The sequence below is a fragment of the Peromyscus eremicus genome, chromosome 3 (assembly GCF_949786415.1).
Source record: "Peromyscus eremicus chromosome 3, PerEre_H2_v1, whole genome shotgun sequence".
Lineage (NCBI taxonomy): Eukaryota > Metazoa > Chordata > Mammalia > Rodentia > Cricetidae > Peromyscus > Peromyscus eremicus.
The window spans coordinates 40,325,323-40,343,973 of NC_081418.1; the positions used below are offsets into that span (position 1 = coordinate 40,325,323).

At 48.6% G+C, this 18,651-nt stretch overlaps 1 protein-coding gene across 1 annotated transcript in view; it reads left to right on the forward strand.

The window, feature by feature from the left end:
• Positions 1-18,651, forward strand: part of Snd1 (staphylococcal nuclease and tudor domain containing 1) — a 427,841-nt gene that overhangs the window by 369,665 nt on the left and 39,525 nt on the right. The window lies entirely within an intron of this gene.

Below are 18,651 nucleotides of genomic sequence, written 5' to 3' on the forward strand. Positions count from 1 at the left end.
AGGGTTAAAAAGACAAAAACTGGGCTCAGTTCTCCGGTCCCGCCGTCTGCTGGCGCGAGGAGCGGTAATCCGTCCAGCCCCGGAGGGGCAGCGGCGTGGACGTGGCGTCGGGACCCGGTCCGCGAGCGGAGGAGCGCGCAGCGCCCGCGGTCGCGCCCGCACCGCAGGCCCCTTCAGGGAGTCCGGGGGCGGGCGCGGGTCCGGCGGCGGCGGCCGCAGCCCCCGGCAACGCGCAAGCGCCCGCCGCCGCCCGCCACTGCTGGGCTCCCGGCGCGCCGCCGGCCCCGGCTTTGTGCGGAGAGTGCGAGTTCGCCGCTGGGGCTCCGGGAGCCTTCAGCGGCCGAGCTGCCAGCGGACTGCTGCAGCGGCAGGAGCGCTGGCGACGGCGGCGTGAGCGGTGGGGGTCGCGGCTGCAGGAAACGCTCCGGAGCCCGTGAACATGGTCCCCGCTGGCTAGCGACGGCGGCGGCGGCGGCAGCAACGGGGCCCCTGCGCTCGGCTCCCACCGTCTCCTCCTCGCGCCGGGCTCGCGGTGTTGCAGGCGGCAGCCACGCAGACTGCTCTCTCATCCTTTTGTCCTTCAGTCAGAACGTGAATGTACTGCTGACGCATACTGTTCTGGGGAGAAGATTAGCGTGATGCAGTGCTCTTATGTATTAACACCGCTCCCCCTCCGCCGCCTGCCCTCAAGGGGTTAACGCCGCGCCTTCCAGCGCGCGCCGGCCCGCGCCGCGCAGCCCCGAGTCGCGGAGGGCTGCCTGCCTTCCTGGCTGCTTCCTTCCCTCCCTCTCTCCCTCCTTCCTTCCTTCCTTTCTTCCTTCCTTCCTTCCTTCCTTCCTCCTTGCTCCCCACCCCCCTCCCCCCTCCCCCGCAGCTTCCTCCCCGCCCCCTCCAGACGATCGGAGCGGCCCGGGCGGGCGAGCGAGCGGGCGAGCGAGTCGGAGTGAGCGTCAAGTGAGGGGCCGCGCGCTAGTCGCAGGCGTTCGCAGCTATTTTGGTCAGGTCGCAGCGAGTGGCTGGATGGCCCCTGATAGGCTGAAGCGGTGTGGGGCTGCAGCGGGAGACTGCGCGGCCCCCACCCGGGCCACCCAGCACCCTCCAGCCCTGGACTGCTTGGGCTCAGGGGCCCGGGTGCAGCGGCCCTCTGTGGGGCTGCTGCAGTTGGCCGATCTCCTACGAGCGCCCGCGTCATCCGCACCCCCGCTGAATGCTGACGGGGTGCCTGGCTGCGCGGCCAGGAGTTTGGATCTGCAGGATGGTGGGGACTCAGGGGCGGGCAGCTGGGACGCAAAGGCTGCGTTGAGTCAGAAGACCACGAGCCTAAGCTTCGCCTTGCTCTGTGCCTGTCCTTCCAGTCCTCTCCCTCCCCCGGCTGTAACTGGGGCTTTAAATGATAGTTTTCTTAATGAGGGCTGTGGGGGCGGGAAACAGTGGAAAGAAAGACCAAATTGAAGGAGCTGAGGGAATGACAACCTGGGAAGGGTTGAGGTGAGCTCCCAGAACCCATGGCGCAACCCACGGTTCATTCATGGAGCTGCAGCCTTGCCTCCCTGTCGCCCCCTTTCCTTCCCCGGTATGCAGGGACCAGAAAGGTGCTTTATGTCTTCTGCCCCTCTCTCTGGGACTCCCTGAGCACCTCGTTGCAGCTTGCCACAGCAGTTTGCTGGAAAGGGAGTTCTGGCCCCTATACCTGCTTTGACAGGCTAATGTAAAAACGTAGGTCAGCATTTACTAACCCATTCCTCCCATAAAAGAACCTCCTTTCTCAGCCATGTGAGGGTGAAACAATCTATTAGGTTAGCGCTGTGATGTATGGTCCCACAGAATAAGACGTGGGTTTACTATCCCCTCCTTCCAGCCTCATCTCTTGGTAACAACCCCTTACAGTCCTGTTATCTAACAAGCATGCTTGTTTAACTCCATTGTTCCCAGGTGGGCTGTTGCTTAAGCAGGAGGAAGCCCAGGATTTCCCAACTTTCTGAACTCCAACACAGCCATAAACTCATTATTATCAGCTGCCCAAAAAATCTAAAACTTCAAGTCCTGGAGAGTTCCAGTGTGGGCACCTTAGTGTCCCCGTCCTTCACCAAGACCTTATAGCTTACATTTGGTGTCAAGGAAAAACATGAACATAATATTTCTGAGCCCTTACTTTATGATTCATTTTATGAATGGGTAAAGTGTGTGTGAGAGAGAAAGACACACACATACACACACACACACACACACACACACACACACACACACACACACACACGGGTCACATTAAGTTGTAGCACCAGGACTTGAACCCTGGCAGGCCTCACACAGATTGATGTCAGGAACTTGGGTATGGAAATGATTCCTCAAAATATTGTTCCAGAGGAATCAAGTCAAATTTTACCCACCCACTCAGCGGTGTTTGTGTATCCACCATTCTAAGAATTTGTGTGTCTGTTGTGGTGAAATCTTTCCCCCGGTGAAATAATTGCCCGCTGTTGTCTCCATTTTCCGGGTGAAGGCACTTAGCTCAGGCAAACAGTAACTTGGTTACAGTCCTACTGCCAGATGGTGACGGTCAGCTTTTCAAGTCTTCAATTCTGTCACTAGTACAACATCCACTGTATCCACTGCACAGGTGGGGCAGGGTGGGGATTAACATTCAGTGAAGGGTGTATTAGAAATGAGAAAGAGTGTCCTGTAAACTTGTCTCACTGGTGATGAGATCATCAAGAGGAGAAGTGAGAAGTTGAGGTGAGTCACCCTCATGCTCAGGTCTATCTAGTTCCATTTGGCTCTGTTATAGTTCTTCCTCTTATACCACTTGGAGACAGGGTTTCATTTTAAAGCCCAGACTGGCCTTGAACTCATGGCAGTCCTTTGGCCTTGGCCTTTAAAGTGCTAGAATTGCAGGCTTTGAGCCTCCAAGTGGCCCCAGTTCTTTGCACTCTTCATTAAAGCCCCACGTGAAGCCGGATACCACTGTCTTGTGGGCCCAGGAAATGTGAACCTGGAACACCAAGGATCTGTGGGGAAAGTTTCTTTCGTTGACACAGCTGCCCCTGAGCAGGGAGAGTGCTGAGATATTGGGGGAGGCAGAGGCATCACCAGGGTCTGCGTGGCACAAGTATGCCCCTCTTGGGCAGAAGAGGGGCTCTGCCTGAACTGGTTTCCGGCCTGTGTAGACAAACTCAGCCCTATCTGTTCAGCTCCAGGCCCAGCAAATGACAGCTGCCCCCCACCCCCACCCCGACCCCCGCACTGTGACAGTAGATGGGAGGGTGGGCTGAGGTGGATAAAAACCACCACATAGGAATGAGCCTATCTCACAGTGAATGTGGCTGCTGTGGAGGAAGGCAGATGTTTCCAAATTCAGTGGAGCTCTGCATGGACTGCTTTGCCCTGTGTGGGCCAGCTGGGCCAGCAAAGTCCCTTGGACCCAGGGAGTAGACTGAGGAAGAGGCTGTGGTGCCTGCAGTACACACAGTCCGGCGGCCTCTAGATAAACTGAGTCCTCCCTGTGCTGGATGCCCCACACAACTGGCAGTGCTGCCTGGGGGAGGGGTGCCACCAAGAGATTAGAGGAGAAGCAACTGGCACTTCAACAGAGGGACACGGGCTGAGCACACGGTCCGTTTTCACACGGACACTGTTAAAAGAGTGCGGAGAGAGGTCAAGAGGCTGGGAAAGGCCTGGGTCAAGCTGCTCAGTTTAGAAGAGTGGGCCTCGTACTGAGGTCGGGATCCCTGAGTTCTGCTTGATGTGTTGTTTTGTTTTTTCCTGTTACTGTTAGACAAGATGAGTCATAAAGTAAATCTTGATTTCTTCATTTGTGAAATCAAGGAAATGGACTAGAAAGTTCCTTTTAGTTCTCATAGTCTGTGGTTCTCACTCCTTTCCAGACAGGCAGCTTTGGGAAGAAGGTTGATCCTTTGGGATTGAAACCCAGCCTTGGAGATGGGCCATGAAGTTGAGGAGAGGATGTTTCCTTCAGTTTCATCTAGATATCCACAGGACTGTAGCAGAGCTGGTCACCGAAAGGGCTCATAGATCACAGAATGTTCACTTTTAAAGACTCCTTAAGAGATGATCTTGCCTGGTGGTGGTGATGCACGTCTTTAATCCCTGTGCTCAGGAGGCAGAGGCAGGCAGATCTCTGTGAGTTCGAGGCCACCCTGGTCTACAGAGCAAGTTCGAGGACAGCCAGGGCTGTTACACAAAGAAACCCTGTAGGGAGGTGGGGGATCATCTTGATTTGGCCTATCACTTTACTGATGTTAAGCTCAGAGAGGCACAATGACTTAACTAGTCATAACACTAGTTAATATCAAAATCTGTCCCTTCTGAGCTCAGTCCCTCTGTCAAGATGTTGTATGTGGCTTATTGGCCTTTAAACGCTGGGCTTGAAGATATCACCAAATGCCTGCACTGTATTCTTTGTGAACAGACATGTTATATTTTGCTGGTTTGGGGAGAAGGATGGGGCTTTGATAGTGCTGGCATGCCATTCCAATGCCTTGGATCTTGACTGAGAAGCCAAAGGACTAGTCAGTCACACAGGAACCCAGGACTGCCGGGCAGCCCCTCCCTACTCTGACAATGCTGCTGTCCCTGAGGCATTATCCTAAGCAGCCACTAGATGTCACAATGCCTCACAGGGTTTGCCAGGAATAGCAGGCTACCATCTTGTTTCCAGTACGCCTTTGGGTCCCTTCTGGGGAAGTCCAACAAGAACAGAATGAAAGTAAAGGGGGGGGGGGGAGGAAAGGGGAGGGGGGTCTTCAGAGACAGGAAGAAGGAAGGAAAAATACTATGAAAATTGTTCTCCGAAGAGACAAGGAAAGATCACCTCCTCCTGTCCAGTGTAGTGAACACATGGAATCTTGTGCTTCTCATTCACTTCCTCTCATGGTCAAATACCTGTCTAGGATGACCTGGTCACGGAGCTTTCCGTCCATCGTAAAAGGAGGTTCATTTTTCTTGCTTGTGATCTCATAGTGATGCCATGCTGTCACTGCCCACAGTCATAAACAGAATGGCTTTTCTTCCTTGATTGCATGATTCGGGGCAACACAGATGCTCTGAAAGTTACTTGTTTTTCCTAGTGCCCCAGATTCCACTGTTGTTTTCTCTAAAATCTCTGCTCTTTTAGAGAAAGTCGAGGTGGGGGGGGGGTTAAAACTAAAGAAGAAGAAAGGAAGGAAGTGGACTAGGAGCATAGCTTGGTGGTAGACCTCTAGCTTGGCATGCTCAATCAGTGCCTTAGGTTCAGTCCCCAGTATCGAAGGGGTTGGGGACACTCCACGGGGCCTATCAAGAGCAATTTTCTAAAACTTCAGCTGAAATAAGACAAAATGGCTAGTAACATTTGCAAAGAACTGGCCTTGCAAAGTAGCTCAGACCTATAGCTCTGGGTTCCCTCCCCAGCCCTGCACTAACTGGGTAGGATGGAGCACATCTATAACCCAGCATTCAGAAGGTACAGGCAGGAGGATCAGGGGTTCAGGTCGTCCTCAGCTACATAGCAAGTTTGAGGCCAGCCTAGGATCTATGAGATGCTGTCTCCAAGGGGATGGGGATTACAAGGAGCTGTACAGAGGCCTCTTTTTCTGCTGAGACTAGTTCCCAGACTGGTGGCTTCTTTGTGGGCAGGCTCCCAAACTGTAGTGAAGAGACAGCCTCCTGACTGCTAGCTGCCTCTCCCTTTCTTGGGAAAGTGAGCTTAGGTGTCATTCTTGCCACGGCCACATGTATGGGCCAGCACTCCAGAGGGTCCTATGGAGCACCTATAAACACCCTCCCCCCCTTTGCAGGTATGCTGGCCCATCCGGGCCCCAAGGGTTTACCATCTTTAATTAGCCATATCAGCAATAATAATTTAGTAACGTTTTCTGGGTGTTAACTTGAGCTGTTAACACATACAGTTCTGTGAGCAAAAACCATTAGATTTCCCCATTTGTTGGGTAGATTAAAATTTTGTTTTGGTTACTGAAGTAAAGAGCGACTTAATTTCTGTGGCTGCCACCATAACACATTTCCACATAGTCAATGACTTCAAACAACAAATTCTCTTGGAGATCTAGAAGCTCAAAATCTAGCAAGGCTTTGTTCCTTCAAGAACCTTGACTGGTCTGGACCTCTGGAGACATCCCTTGCCTTGTCAGGGTATCACTTCTGGCTCTGCTGCCATGATCACACTGTCTCATTTTCTTCTCTTCCCTGTCTGTAATTTTGAGATTTCTGGTTGGATTTAGGGACCACCAGGATAATCAAGTACCCCAGGTACAAACTAGATCATGAATTAGGGGTCCACACCTACAATCAATTGCTTCACAGATGCACATGTGATGTATCTATTAAAGTCATGCATGTACTCAAACTGCATTCTACAAAATACATTACATGCTCTGTGTGTGTGTGTGTGTGTGTGTGTGTGTGTGTGTGTGTCTGTCTGTGTGTATCTGTGTGTAGTCATCTATCTAGCAAGCATTAGAACACAGTGGTGGCTATGAAGTATCTCTGGAGTCAGACAAACGAACTCAAATCTAGATCTGCTTCTTACTACATATATGTAATTCTTTATAAAAGCTTCAGGTTTTTCAAGTGTAAAGTAGTTAACTTATTCTGTCATATCGGGCTGCAAACAAATTTTGGAATCCATAGCTGGTCTCAGTAAATTGTAGTAATAGCATCTATTGTTTTTAATATGGGAACTAGTATAGAAAAGAATTGTTTTGTCCAAGTTTTGAGTGAATTCTCTTTCCGTTATCTTTTTATTATTTAGGATCACTTGCTCTTGGCATTGCTCCTAATTTAGAACTTCTAATTCTTCATTCATGGTACAAAGTGGTTTTTACTATTTCTAACAGTTAATACTTTTTTGAGATCTGACTTCACTATATAGCCCTGGCTGGCCTAGAACTTACTATGTAAACCAGGCTGGCCTCAAACTCCCAAAGATCTGCCTGCCTCTGTCTCAGCAGGTGCCACCACACCTAGCAGTTTATACTTTTAAAAAAAAATTTAGTTAATTTTAGACTTTGAGACAGATCCCAAATATTACCAAGTTATCATGTACTCTGCCTAGCTTACCAGTGTATCAGCATCTCATGTAACCACAGAACTTACATTCAGAATTGCTGAAGTATTCTCTGCTAGGCATGGGTTACCATGCCATTTATAATCTATTCTCCATAGCAACTAAAGTGATCTTGGTGACATTACATCAGATTATGTTATTGATTTATTTAACATGTTCCATTTGCCCCATTTGCCTCATAAATTGAATAGCAACCAAACTGCTTACCACTTCTCCTCAGCCTTCATCCTTTCCCTTCAACCTCTGCACTGACATTTTGTCAAACTCCTCCATACTCCCAGCATAACAGTTACACTGGTCGTCATCTGCTGGAACATTCTTAACTTGATTCTCTCCTTCGGGATTTTGCTATGTCCTCAACCTAGGTTGTTCTTCCCCACACCCTTAGGCTAGCTTCTTGAGCTGGTCTCCCAACAGAGACTTAAAGTGACCTACCAGGCTTAATCACATTAAATAGTTTCATCAACTTATACCATGTTCAGAGATGATCTTGTTTGTATATTCGTTAGTGTGTTCATTGTACACCCTCATGGAAGCACAATATTGGTCCTTCTTTCTCGTTCTCATCCCTTTATCACAATAGTGAATAATTATCTCAGAACAAGAAGTCTGGGTCCATGAGCAAGAGCTCAGACCCCTCCCCCAATGGATATCATTAGTCCTAACTCTGCTCCATTATCTGAAAAAGTAAGTGAAAATTTGTCGGCTTTGTTTTTATAATGCAAGAAAAATTAAAGAGGATCCTGGTCATCTCAAGATTTCTCCAATTATCCATTTTGACTTTCCTAGTTCCTGCTGATAGATTTCTAAGACGCTTTTCTGGAGGCAACACAAAGACGTGCAGGTTCCTGGCACCTGTGACTGTGTGAGGAGTGAGCTGAAGAATGGACACAGGTGTAGACATACCTGCACTCACATCTGCATGTGCCTGTCATTTTCAGTTCTGCTAAAGTGCATTTTCTGCCAGGGGAGTGAGGGCTGTTGAGCCTGAAATAGAGAACACCAGGACAGTGAGATCAAATGCTTTGAAAGTGGCTGTGCCAACGCTTTTTGCTAATTAAAGAATGTTAGGACAATCACCACTAGCAGCAGTAAAGGGCGCCCCATTACCTCCCTCTGTGGCGAGTTGGGTAAATTTAAAGGTGGCTATAAATACCCCACTGAGCTCGTGAGCTTAAGCACAGTTGGGACTGGGTGAAGAGTCCTCACTTCTGTCTCCTCCCGTCCCTTCTCTCATAGCTGTCGACAGTTCCGTCACCAGACTCTTCGAGGAGGTACCAAACAACTGAGTGTCGGCCTGACTGGGAGCCCAGGCCCCAGGGCCCCGGGTCCTTCTGTGTTGTCTTTGGCTGTTTTTTGTCTTTTGCCTAGAGGGAGATGTTTCGCCTGTTCCCTCCACCATGGGTGTTTTTAAGGCAAACAAAGTCACTAGACATAAGGCCACTCTCCCAGGAATATTCCAGGAGCCTTACTGAGAATTCAGTATTTAGAATGTGTGAGTAAGTGGGCACATGATTTCTACATTCCGTCTCTGCAGTCTTGGGCTCATTTTAAGAGGTCTGATCAGACTTGGAACTTCCCTGTTTGTGCTCTCGTCCACTTGGCCGGCTGGATCCTCTCGTGTGATCTCTTGCGGCTCTTCCTCACCTAGAGTCCTTTCTACCCCCTTAGTTTATAGAGCAACGCCATGCTGCTGCTCCCTTCTTCCTGCCAACCTCCTTGATTTGTTTGCTTTCTTTGTAGATCATCATTTCTGGCCATCAAGCTGCTTTATATAATTCATCAATTGTTTTTAGTCCTACACTGCCAGCTTTTGCTCTGGCTAGGATTTTCCTAATTCCAAATGGTAGAACTTCAGTTTGTCATTCTGTACCTACTTAGCAACTTGGGTTCCTCTACCATGCATTCATTGGCCCATCCTAGCGACTTGAGGGAGAGAATCAAATACATACACTTTGGGGCTAAAGTGATCTCCGTCTCTGTGGTGACCACCCTCACTGCGTCCTGTCCTTAACCAGAGGAGGAGCGCTGGTGCTAAGCGGGGAAGGGGGGTGCGGCACTAGGAATGCCAGAACCAGCCACACCACTGGCTTCCCCGTGAGTCATCCAATGAGCTATGGGTGGGTTGGCTGGCACCCAGGTTCCTGGATGCTGCGTCCTTTTTCTTATGATAGGAGCTTCTGGGGGAGTTGGAGTTACTTGGCATTCAGCCTGCTCTCAGTCTACATTTTCACAATGCAGCTTTCACCTGCAAACGCTGCCAGCGGGACTTGCCTCTATGTTTAGAGGCTGTGGGTGTTGATGGGTGTTGTGGGTGCTGATGTTGAACTAACGGAGCCAGGGTCCTCAGCTCCTCATTCATGCTGAGACAGGTTGGAGTGCCGATTGGTTAGCTGGTTTGTCCATATATGTGTTTTCTCCTATTTACTTACTGCCTCTTATCACAATTTCTGGATTTGACCAGAGCCAATAGATAGATTTATTTCTTCTTAATTGAGGCTAGCATGACTCTTGAAATTTATTCTCTCCCACCCCCAGAATAGTATCCCCACCATAAATCCTCATCTTTGAATTTTTGTGTCACTACCAGCCAAAGGTATTATAAGTGAGAAGCACATAGGAACGTTTTGTCTTGGACTATTTACAGTCTTCTGTAAAGGACACCAGACTGAGGTGGTTCTGTCTCTAGTGAGCAGACTGAAGTCCCAGTTCTACAGCTCCTAGTTGAGGGAGCCTGGCTGGAGGAGCCTCTTTCTGTGCCTCCTTCTTGGTAACTGTGGCTAGTTTGTGTGGCAGACCAGTGAGACTGCTTGATTGGTATTCTGTGCACAGGCACTGAAAAAAGCCCAGGAGGAATTCTGCCAGCCAATAACTCTGAAAGGGCTCTTTGTGCAAATGAGCAGCGTGTGAGCTGGACAGGGCTCTCTCCCTCCCCCGCCAGTGTCCTCTCTGGCCAGGCAACTTGGTGGTGCTTTGGCGCTGGCATAGAGCACTTGGGGATCCCTCCCCAAAGAGAGACCATCTTGGGATCCCAGACACAGAGCAACTTGAGCCCTGTCCTTCCTGCCCGGGTTCTGGCAGTCTGCCTCCATGTGCCAGTCAGTGCGATCTATTCAGGGCTGTGTCTACATAGAGGAGGGTCAGGAAGTAAAGAAAGGAGGTAAATGTGAACAGACCAACCACCAGCAAAGTAGGGACGTTTCGCTTCTCTCTCTGGTGGGATCACTAGAGCCCTGAGGGCATGGAGCCGCACTGCGCATGAGCTTCCTTCTGTGCTGGCCCATCACTTTCCTCCAGCAGGACCCGAGCCTTTTGATTTCCTAATCAACTAAAGCTGCCTGAAAAAAGGAAAGAAGTAAGACCCTTTGTGTCTGCATAGCTGACAGCTGCAGAATAAGACTGTCAAACTAATACCAAGAAGCATCCTGGTGCTGTAGAAGCTAAGCACAGCCAGGCCACAGACACCAGTGACTACCCAGCCCCATGCTTAATGCCTCTTAGAGAGTTGGCTCCTGCCACTACCGTCCCCACCTGACACTGTCTCTTCTCAGATGTTCTTTGTTATTAATGAGTTTTCTAAACACATAAGCTTGACTCACTTGCTTTTGTGAACGAGACCATTCTCATTAAGTACTGTTTTCTAGGAAGGAAAAGAATTAAATGGGTGTTGAAGAATATTCTACAGTCTCACAATCACATTAGCCTAGAAGGCAAGAGGGCTGACCAGTGAGGGGTGGTTCTGAGTGGTGGGCCTCCTGCAGGTCTCTCAACTCCCTCTCCATCTGATCTCTTCCTGATACAGCCACAGAAGGTGGCTTCATTTTGTCTGCTCAGGGGGCCCACCTCGGAACCGACGCCCTCTGCCCCTGAACCCCCACTTCACATTACTGGTTTTCTCATACAAGCCTCACTTTTCAAAATTTGCTACTTCCATATGTCTCATTTCCCTTAGGTATCTTGAATGTGTTGCTCAAGGGCCCAGGCTAAAAATGAGTGAGCCGGAGCCATGGGTGCCGGAGCCATGGGTGCTGGAGCGATGGGTGCTGGATCCATGGGTGGCTCCATGGATAAAGTGACTAGTGTGCAAACATGATGACCCAAGATTGGGTCCCCAGAATTCACATAAAGCCTGGATGGAGATGGTGACCTGTCTCTGATCTCAATGGAAAGCAAAGAAAAATCCCCTGAGCATGCTGGCTAGCCAGACTGGCCGGATTGGTGAGCTTCGGGCTCACTGGGAGACCTTGTCTCCACATAGAGGTAGAGAACAATCGAGGAAGATAACAAATGTCAACCCTGGGTTTTCACATGCATCCACAGAGAAGAGCACACGTACACACAACCCACATGCCAAAAAAAAAGACTCATAGTTCATCATAAGCAATGCCACACTGTCAGTAGAATGGGCATGAAATAGGACAATGTCATAAGACAAGTTTCTCCTTTTCTACCGGATCAAATGCCCTTATTTTTTTTTTCTTGAAGCCACCAAGAGAAGGGTAGGGTAGAGCAGAGTAGAGGGAACATCTACAGGTGCGAGGTGGAGGCAGGTGAGAAATCCAAGGAGAGAGACAGGAAAGAGAAAGGTGGGGTCTGGAGAGAGACGCCAGCCTGACGCCCAAGGAACAACATACCAACAGACCAGTAAGCCATAGAACACATGGCAAAACATAGATTAATAGAAATGAGTTAATTTAAGATATAAGAGCTAGCTAGCAAAAGGCCTGCCATAGACCATACAGTTTGTAAATAATATGAAGCCTCTGGGTGATTATTTTATAAGCATCTGTGGTACCATGGGGCTGGGCGGGACCAGAGAAGACGTATGGCTACAGGTGGGCTGTCTTATAACAAGAGCTAGCAGAGTAGGGCTCCTTGCATTGGCTTGTGCTTCTCTCTCCTGAGCAGTGTCTGCTCCCAGGAAGGAGCAAAGATGTCGCCCTAGTCAAAGCCCCTCCTGGACTGTTGCTTTCACATCAAGGTACTTGGAGGAGAAAACCTAAGAAAATGTTCCCATTTGCCTAAAGGAAATAGCTTGTCCAGACCCAGCTCCTATCTTGAGTAGGGCCACTGACATTTAAGATTCGTATGTTCCCGTGTCTCTGCCCCATGTGGTCGGGCAGCTTTGTAGCCTGGGCAAGCACAGAAAGAAAAATGTATTCAGGCCCATCCACTCAGGGGCAGGCAGGCTCCTAGAGAAGCAGACTTTGTAGAATATGCCAGCCTACTGCTTCCCAAAGGCCTTTGTCCCTGGACTAGGTCAGGTGGGCAGCAAATCTGAAACCAGTGCCTTGAAAGCTTTTTTTCTGCAGAGTGTTCTGCATGGGCCCCATGCATTTAAATGCCTTCCTTGTTTTCACCTTGCTGGAATCACTCATTCTTTTTGTGCCAAAGATGATCATTAAAAAAGGTTTCAGGATTTTAGAAAGAGCTGTCCTCCCCTTCTTCTCTCCTGTCCCTTTTATCCCTGCTCTTCCATTCCCAAGCAACTGAAGAGACTCTTCCCAAAGATTGTTAGGATGGGGACAATAGACAGATGTTGGTCAGTAGGTACAGAGTAACAGCAGGTGACGAAGTCCTGGGGTTCTATTACACCATAGAGTGGCCGTAGTTCATAATGATGCATTGTATATTTCTTTGTTTACTCTGTGTGTGTGTGTGTGTGTGAGAGACAGAGAGACAGAGAGACAGAGAGAGAGAGAGAGAGAGAGAGAGAGAGAGAGAGAGAGAGAGAGAGAGAGAGAGAGAGACCGGGCATGCATGCCATGGAGAACAATTGACAGGCTCTGCCAGCAAGTGCTTTACCTCCTCCTCAGCCACCTCACCAGTCACACGGTTTATTTCAGAATGTAAAGTGACAGATAGGCTTGTTACCCTGATTTGATCATTATATAATGTGTGTATATATCAAAATAAATATGTGCAATTATTATGTGTCCATTAAGCTAAATTTTTAAAATACAAACCAAAAAAAAGAAGCTTTTTGAAAGAGGAGATGGCTTTACTGTCATATCTAGAGGTCTCCCATGCATCTGCTCCTTTATTTTTTCCAGGTGGTTAGTGTGGATTGTATCTGTGTCTGTATTGATGGATCTCATTGGGTTGTTATGTGCATTTGTCTCGGAGGCCTGCTAATGCCATTTGAGTTTCTGAAATCCTTATTTTGCAAATCCATTTGTGTCCTGGGTTTAGCTCCCGATTACAGGATTAGCAGAGATTATAGGGTCTGTCTGATGTCTTCTCCAAGCTTTCTATCTGATTTATGGCTATGAACTGAGAAATTTGTACACTAATAGAAAGGAAACTAAGGGCAGATATAGGCTGCTGGAGAAAAACAAAGAAAAAGGTGCTCTTGGGAAGAACTGGAGTGGGGCCGGCCTTGGTATTTGGATCAGAACCAGTTAAGAACATGAAACCTTGGCTTGCTGACTGCCACGTGACTTCACAGCTGTGCCACGCTGCCCACTCCCTCCTGCTCCCCCACCCTCAGCAGCTGCCCCTAGAATGGAGGGGTGGAGGTCTGAGCTGAGCACCAGGCCTTTGGGTGGCATCCTTTGCTGAGAGCTCTCCCTGTCCTCAGTGGTCCTGTGGCCTCTACCTTGTCAGTTCTCATTAGACAGGCCTTCCCCTCTACACTGCAGAGCCTGAGAGACTGGAAAGAAGGGCAGATAGGAGTTAGGGGCACAACAACCCCTGCTGCTCCTGCTAGGGGTCCAGTGCCTGCGCTTTGTTTCAGGGTTAAAAGGGTCATCTGTAACTGTTAAAAATTCATGGGTCACATTCAGCTGTTTTATACAAGTGAGAAAAATTTGAAGCAGCTTTGATAATGAGGATTATCGTGTTACATGTAAAGTCAGTCTCAAAAGCACGGCAGCTCCAGGATGGGCTAGTTTAACAGAAATGCAGCCCCAGAATCAGGCTCCTTAGTACTTTCCATCTTTCTAGTTTGCAGTGATTACAGGTGTCTTTCTGGGCTGCAAGATAGTTGCCATAGCTCCGGGCATTTCGTGCTTATACACCAATTTCCAAAGGCAGGAAAGATACAGGATCCTATTTGATGTTTGTTTGTTTGTTTGTTTGTTTGTTTTAATCAAAACAAAACCCTTCCCTACAAGCCTTTGACATCATCCAGATCTGATGACATGCCCAAAACCAATACGTGGGATCACCAAGGGAACTCTCCTACCCCACCCAGTGAGTGGCTGCAGTGTATAGCTTCGATGTGTTTACATAGGAAAAATGTATCTTTATCTTTGTTAACCATAACTAAGACCTAGCATTTCATTTGAATATAAGCAGCAAATCATAGTAAAACCAATGTAGCTATGACTCTTGTCGCTCTTTTGAAATTGTGACAGTTTAGGGAGGGACTGGAGAGGTGGCTCAATGGTTAAAGCTGATATTCCAGAAAACCAGGGTTCGATTCCTAACACCTATATAGTCACTCCCAACTGACTGTAATTCCAGTCCTGGGGAATCCCATACCTTCTTCTGGCCTCTGCAAGCACCTGTCATGCATGTGGCACACAGACATACATGCAGGCAAAAACATCCATGCACATAAATAAAAATAAAGGAAAAAATTTAAGAAATTATAGTGGGTTTGGGACCTACTGTAAAATCTTGTTACTTAGTGTATTGGTAAAGAAGTGAATATACTTACTATATTTGGATTTGGGTGGATTTTTAGAGAACATTTTAATAACTCTATGTCAGTATAATTGGTTTCCTGTGCACTCTGTGTATTTGACTTTTTCCTATGTGTATTAGAACTTTCCTCTCTGTATATTGTACTTTCCTATGTATGTCTGTGAAAGGGCCATGGCACATAACTGAAACCAGTCAGTGTTTCCCTGATCCACATTCAAGAGAAGATGACGAAGTCCTACCCACGGGGAGGGAAAGGAGGAAATGGCTGTGGATTAGTGACCAGTGGACCTTAGTGTGGTGTCACAGAATCTGGTAGCCTAAGTGCCACCTGCATGGTTCCCCTTGCTGCCACCAGCTGTTCATTCCTTAATATTTTCATTTAAAATCACCCCAGTCTTTCTAAAATAATTTTTATTTCCTTAAATAGAAAAATGTCACTTATCTTAAATGAAAGAAAACCTTTTTTAAAAGCAAATACAGTGCATAGAATAAAGGAGCGTATTACTGGATTCTGGCAATCCCATTTGCCCTCAAGGCTCTGCCCCTCTTTTGTTAAGGAGATGCTAAAGGCAGATTAGCAGCACACTGGGACTTGCTTCTTAATATAATCAGAGCTGAGAGATAATTGAAAATGGAATAACTCAGTTTGTGGTTCTCCATTTAGTACCCTGTCACTGACCTACCTAAAATAATTCAGTGTGTGGGCAAAGGCAGGTTGTGATCAACTCCCTGTCTTAACTATTAGTGACCCCACCCACCCACCCACCAAGGAGATCAGCATAACTTATTTTTTATGCACATGAATCATTTCTTAATGATTCCTTTCTCTTCTACGTGCTCATGAAAACCTGTTTCAGTTACTGGTTGCAGAATTGGTTTAGGGCAGACTTGAAGCTCCCTCACCTGTGACTCAGAACGCTTACTTTGCTTCCCTCACACACTTTTTTCCCTTCTAAAAGTCAAACCAACATTTGACTCTCCCCTTTCTCACAGCATCTCTTCTGCTCTCCGTGATCCCTGCAACACATGCCAACTGTGATCCAGCAACTACTGGTTAATTGATGGGGCTTGACGGGGGAGCCTTGTGACAGTGGAAATCCTTTATGGTACAGTCACAGAGCTCCAAAAGATGTGGGAACCCAAAGTGCACCCATTGCCCTAGCCCCTAAGAAAACAGCACCTGAGCATGCAGCTTCAAGGTGCAGAGGCCAGGATTAAACCAGGGCCCTTGAGAGCTGGAAGGAAGCTAGAAATCAGCCCCACCCCCCAGCAAGAGATGTGAGGTGTGGCAAAGCCAGAGAGCATAAGTGGTTTTCCTTAAAGCCACACTAGCATGCGCAGTGACAGAGCCAAGGGCCGCCCAGAGCTGTCCCCACTCACTGTCTGAAGACACTCTCAGGAGAAAGCACATGCTTCTTGCTGCCAAAGCGTTCAAATCTTCCCAGGGTCACCTCCACCTTCCCACCATACTCTTCTTCACTGTGGCTGTTCCTGCATCACCAGAGCTGATGGAGGTTAAAGCAGCCAACACCTTGGGCCTTCCCATAGCTGTGCTTCCCCTGAACCCGCACCTCTACAGCCCGAGTCCTTCCCATAGCTGTGCTTCCCCTGAACCCGCACCTCTACAGCCCGAGTCCTTCCCGTAGCTGTGCTTCCCCTGAACCCCCTCACCCACTCCCTGCTCCCGACCCACACCTCCTGCACAGCCGTCCTTCCGTAGTGTGCTTCCCCTGAACCCGCACCTCTCCCTGCACAGCCCGAGTCCTTCCCTCCTTCCCTTAGCTGTGCTTCCCCTGAACCCGCACCTCTCCCTGCAGAGCCTGGTAGGGCTGTATAGAGGTACTGCAGGAGAGGATGTTCTTTGTGGCCCTGTGGGCCCTGGCCTCCTGGTATGCTCTTGCTTACTAGAAGAAGCCTCTATAGGATGGAGTGGGAACCCTGACACTGGGGTGAGGAGGGGCTTGCTCTTGCCCCTTTTTGTTCCCTTCTTCTGCCCTAAGTACGTTTGATTGCCGTGTGAAATCTGGCCTCTCTTCCCATTCCTCTTCTGCACTTCTTTCTGACCTCAGAGATAAAAGCATTGGGGGGGAGTGATACCACAGTTGTAATTCTAGGCCCCGAATTAGACCTGACTGTTGTGTTGTTTTTAATTCTGTGATTCTGTAGAGAAAGACCGGCTGGCACTGACTGACTGCACTTTTACAAAATTTCTCCTTGGGCTGTTAGTTGTATGTATGTTTACATGGTGAGTGTGCCCGCAGGCCCTGGTGGGCACATTGGTGTGTATGTGTGTACTTCTCGCCTGAAACAGGCTTCACAATATAACAGTCTCAATTGAGAAACATTTCTTAATGGTTCACAACGGCAAATGTTACTGTCTTTAAGCTAAGTGGTTCAATTAGCTGTGATTGGAAGGAGTGGAATAAACTGGGAAACTCACAGCTTATTGGGAACAGAGGAGGAGGAAGGTAATGTGTGTTGTCCCTTAAGAATGGTCATGGTGGCTTGGCTAGCATATGGCTAGGAGAGAATATTACCCAGAGCAGTCTTTTGTTTGGGGTAGATAGGAGAGCAGAAAGCCTCTAGGGGGAGGAATAACATCAAGTTCTCAAATAAGGTGAGGTGTACGTGTATCCTCCCTGCTGCTGGAACAACCCATCAGTTCTCTGAATAGTCCTTCCTCCCCTGCGTGCGCTTTCTCTGCCCTGCTGGTGCAGCGCAGTGCACTCTCAGTTACAGAGAATGCCCTCCACTTTGTAGCTTCTCACAGCCGTGCTCATGGCTGTTTGTTCCTGGTCTTCCTGCCTGCCAAAGAGCAGGAGCTTTGGGGAATGTTCGAACCATAGCAGAGCCTTTTGAAGCTCCTTACAGGCGGCCACAGACACTGATTCCCAGGGTGGGGGATGGGGTGGACATGTGGCCAAGGCCTTCAAAGTCTGCTCCCTCCTCTTTCCCATTACCCTGTGTCTCTGCTGCCCTTGGAGGAACAAAACCAAGACCATTTCAGTCTGAATTGTTCTTCCCCTTTTCACCCAGCCTGCATTTCAGTATTGTAGAGAGTTACATGATTGAGATGTCACCATCAAGTCCCCCAGTACATCTTCTTCCACTCTTGCAAAAAGAAGTAGGGCCCTGCTGGTCCTCCTCCCCAGCATCTCCTTGCCTAAGTGTTCATTCTGCCCGCTCTCACAAGGCCAACAGCTCCCTCTTTCTTCTGTTCTCACTGTCCGTGTGTAATTGTTATAGTTGTCTGCCCGCCCCCCCCACACACACACCATGGTTCTAAAACATTTAGCTCCCCAGCCACCTCCTGTGGGGAGGATTGAGGAGCTTTGAGTCCAGCAGTGGGACTAGGCCATTCCTTGGGGTGGCAATCCGATCCGACATAGTGGGGTCCATATTTACCTTTGAATTGTAGCCCTGTCAACTCCTTACTAGCTTTCCAGCCCCAGACCTCAGGCACTTTACTTCTTCAAAGCCAGGTTCACCCATAAAACAAGGTGCCAGAGAGCCCACCACTCAAGGAGGGATAGAATGATGTGGTTTAAAGCAGTGAAATGGGGAAAAGGAGCCTTGGTTGTCTGGGAATCTTCAAATGAAAGCCTAGCTAAACCTGGAGAGGCAAGGATGAGCATATCAAGGAAACGTGTCCCAGGCAGTACCACTTTCTGAACCAAGAAGCACAGACCTAGTTGGCATTTTCTCTCCCATAACTTCAGGGACCACAGGATGACTCTCATTGGACTTTAAGAAAGCCCAGAGTAGATTGGGGTGCAGGAGAGGGATTAAAAGGAAGAAGCCTGAAACACTGTTTACCTGGTTCTCCCTTTTCTTTCTCATCTTCCTTTTTTTTTTTCCATGTGGAAAGTTTTATTTGAACACCCTTCTAAAGACAGTTTGTTCTAAAGCATCTGTTTTTTGAC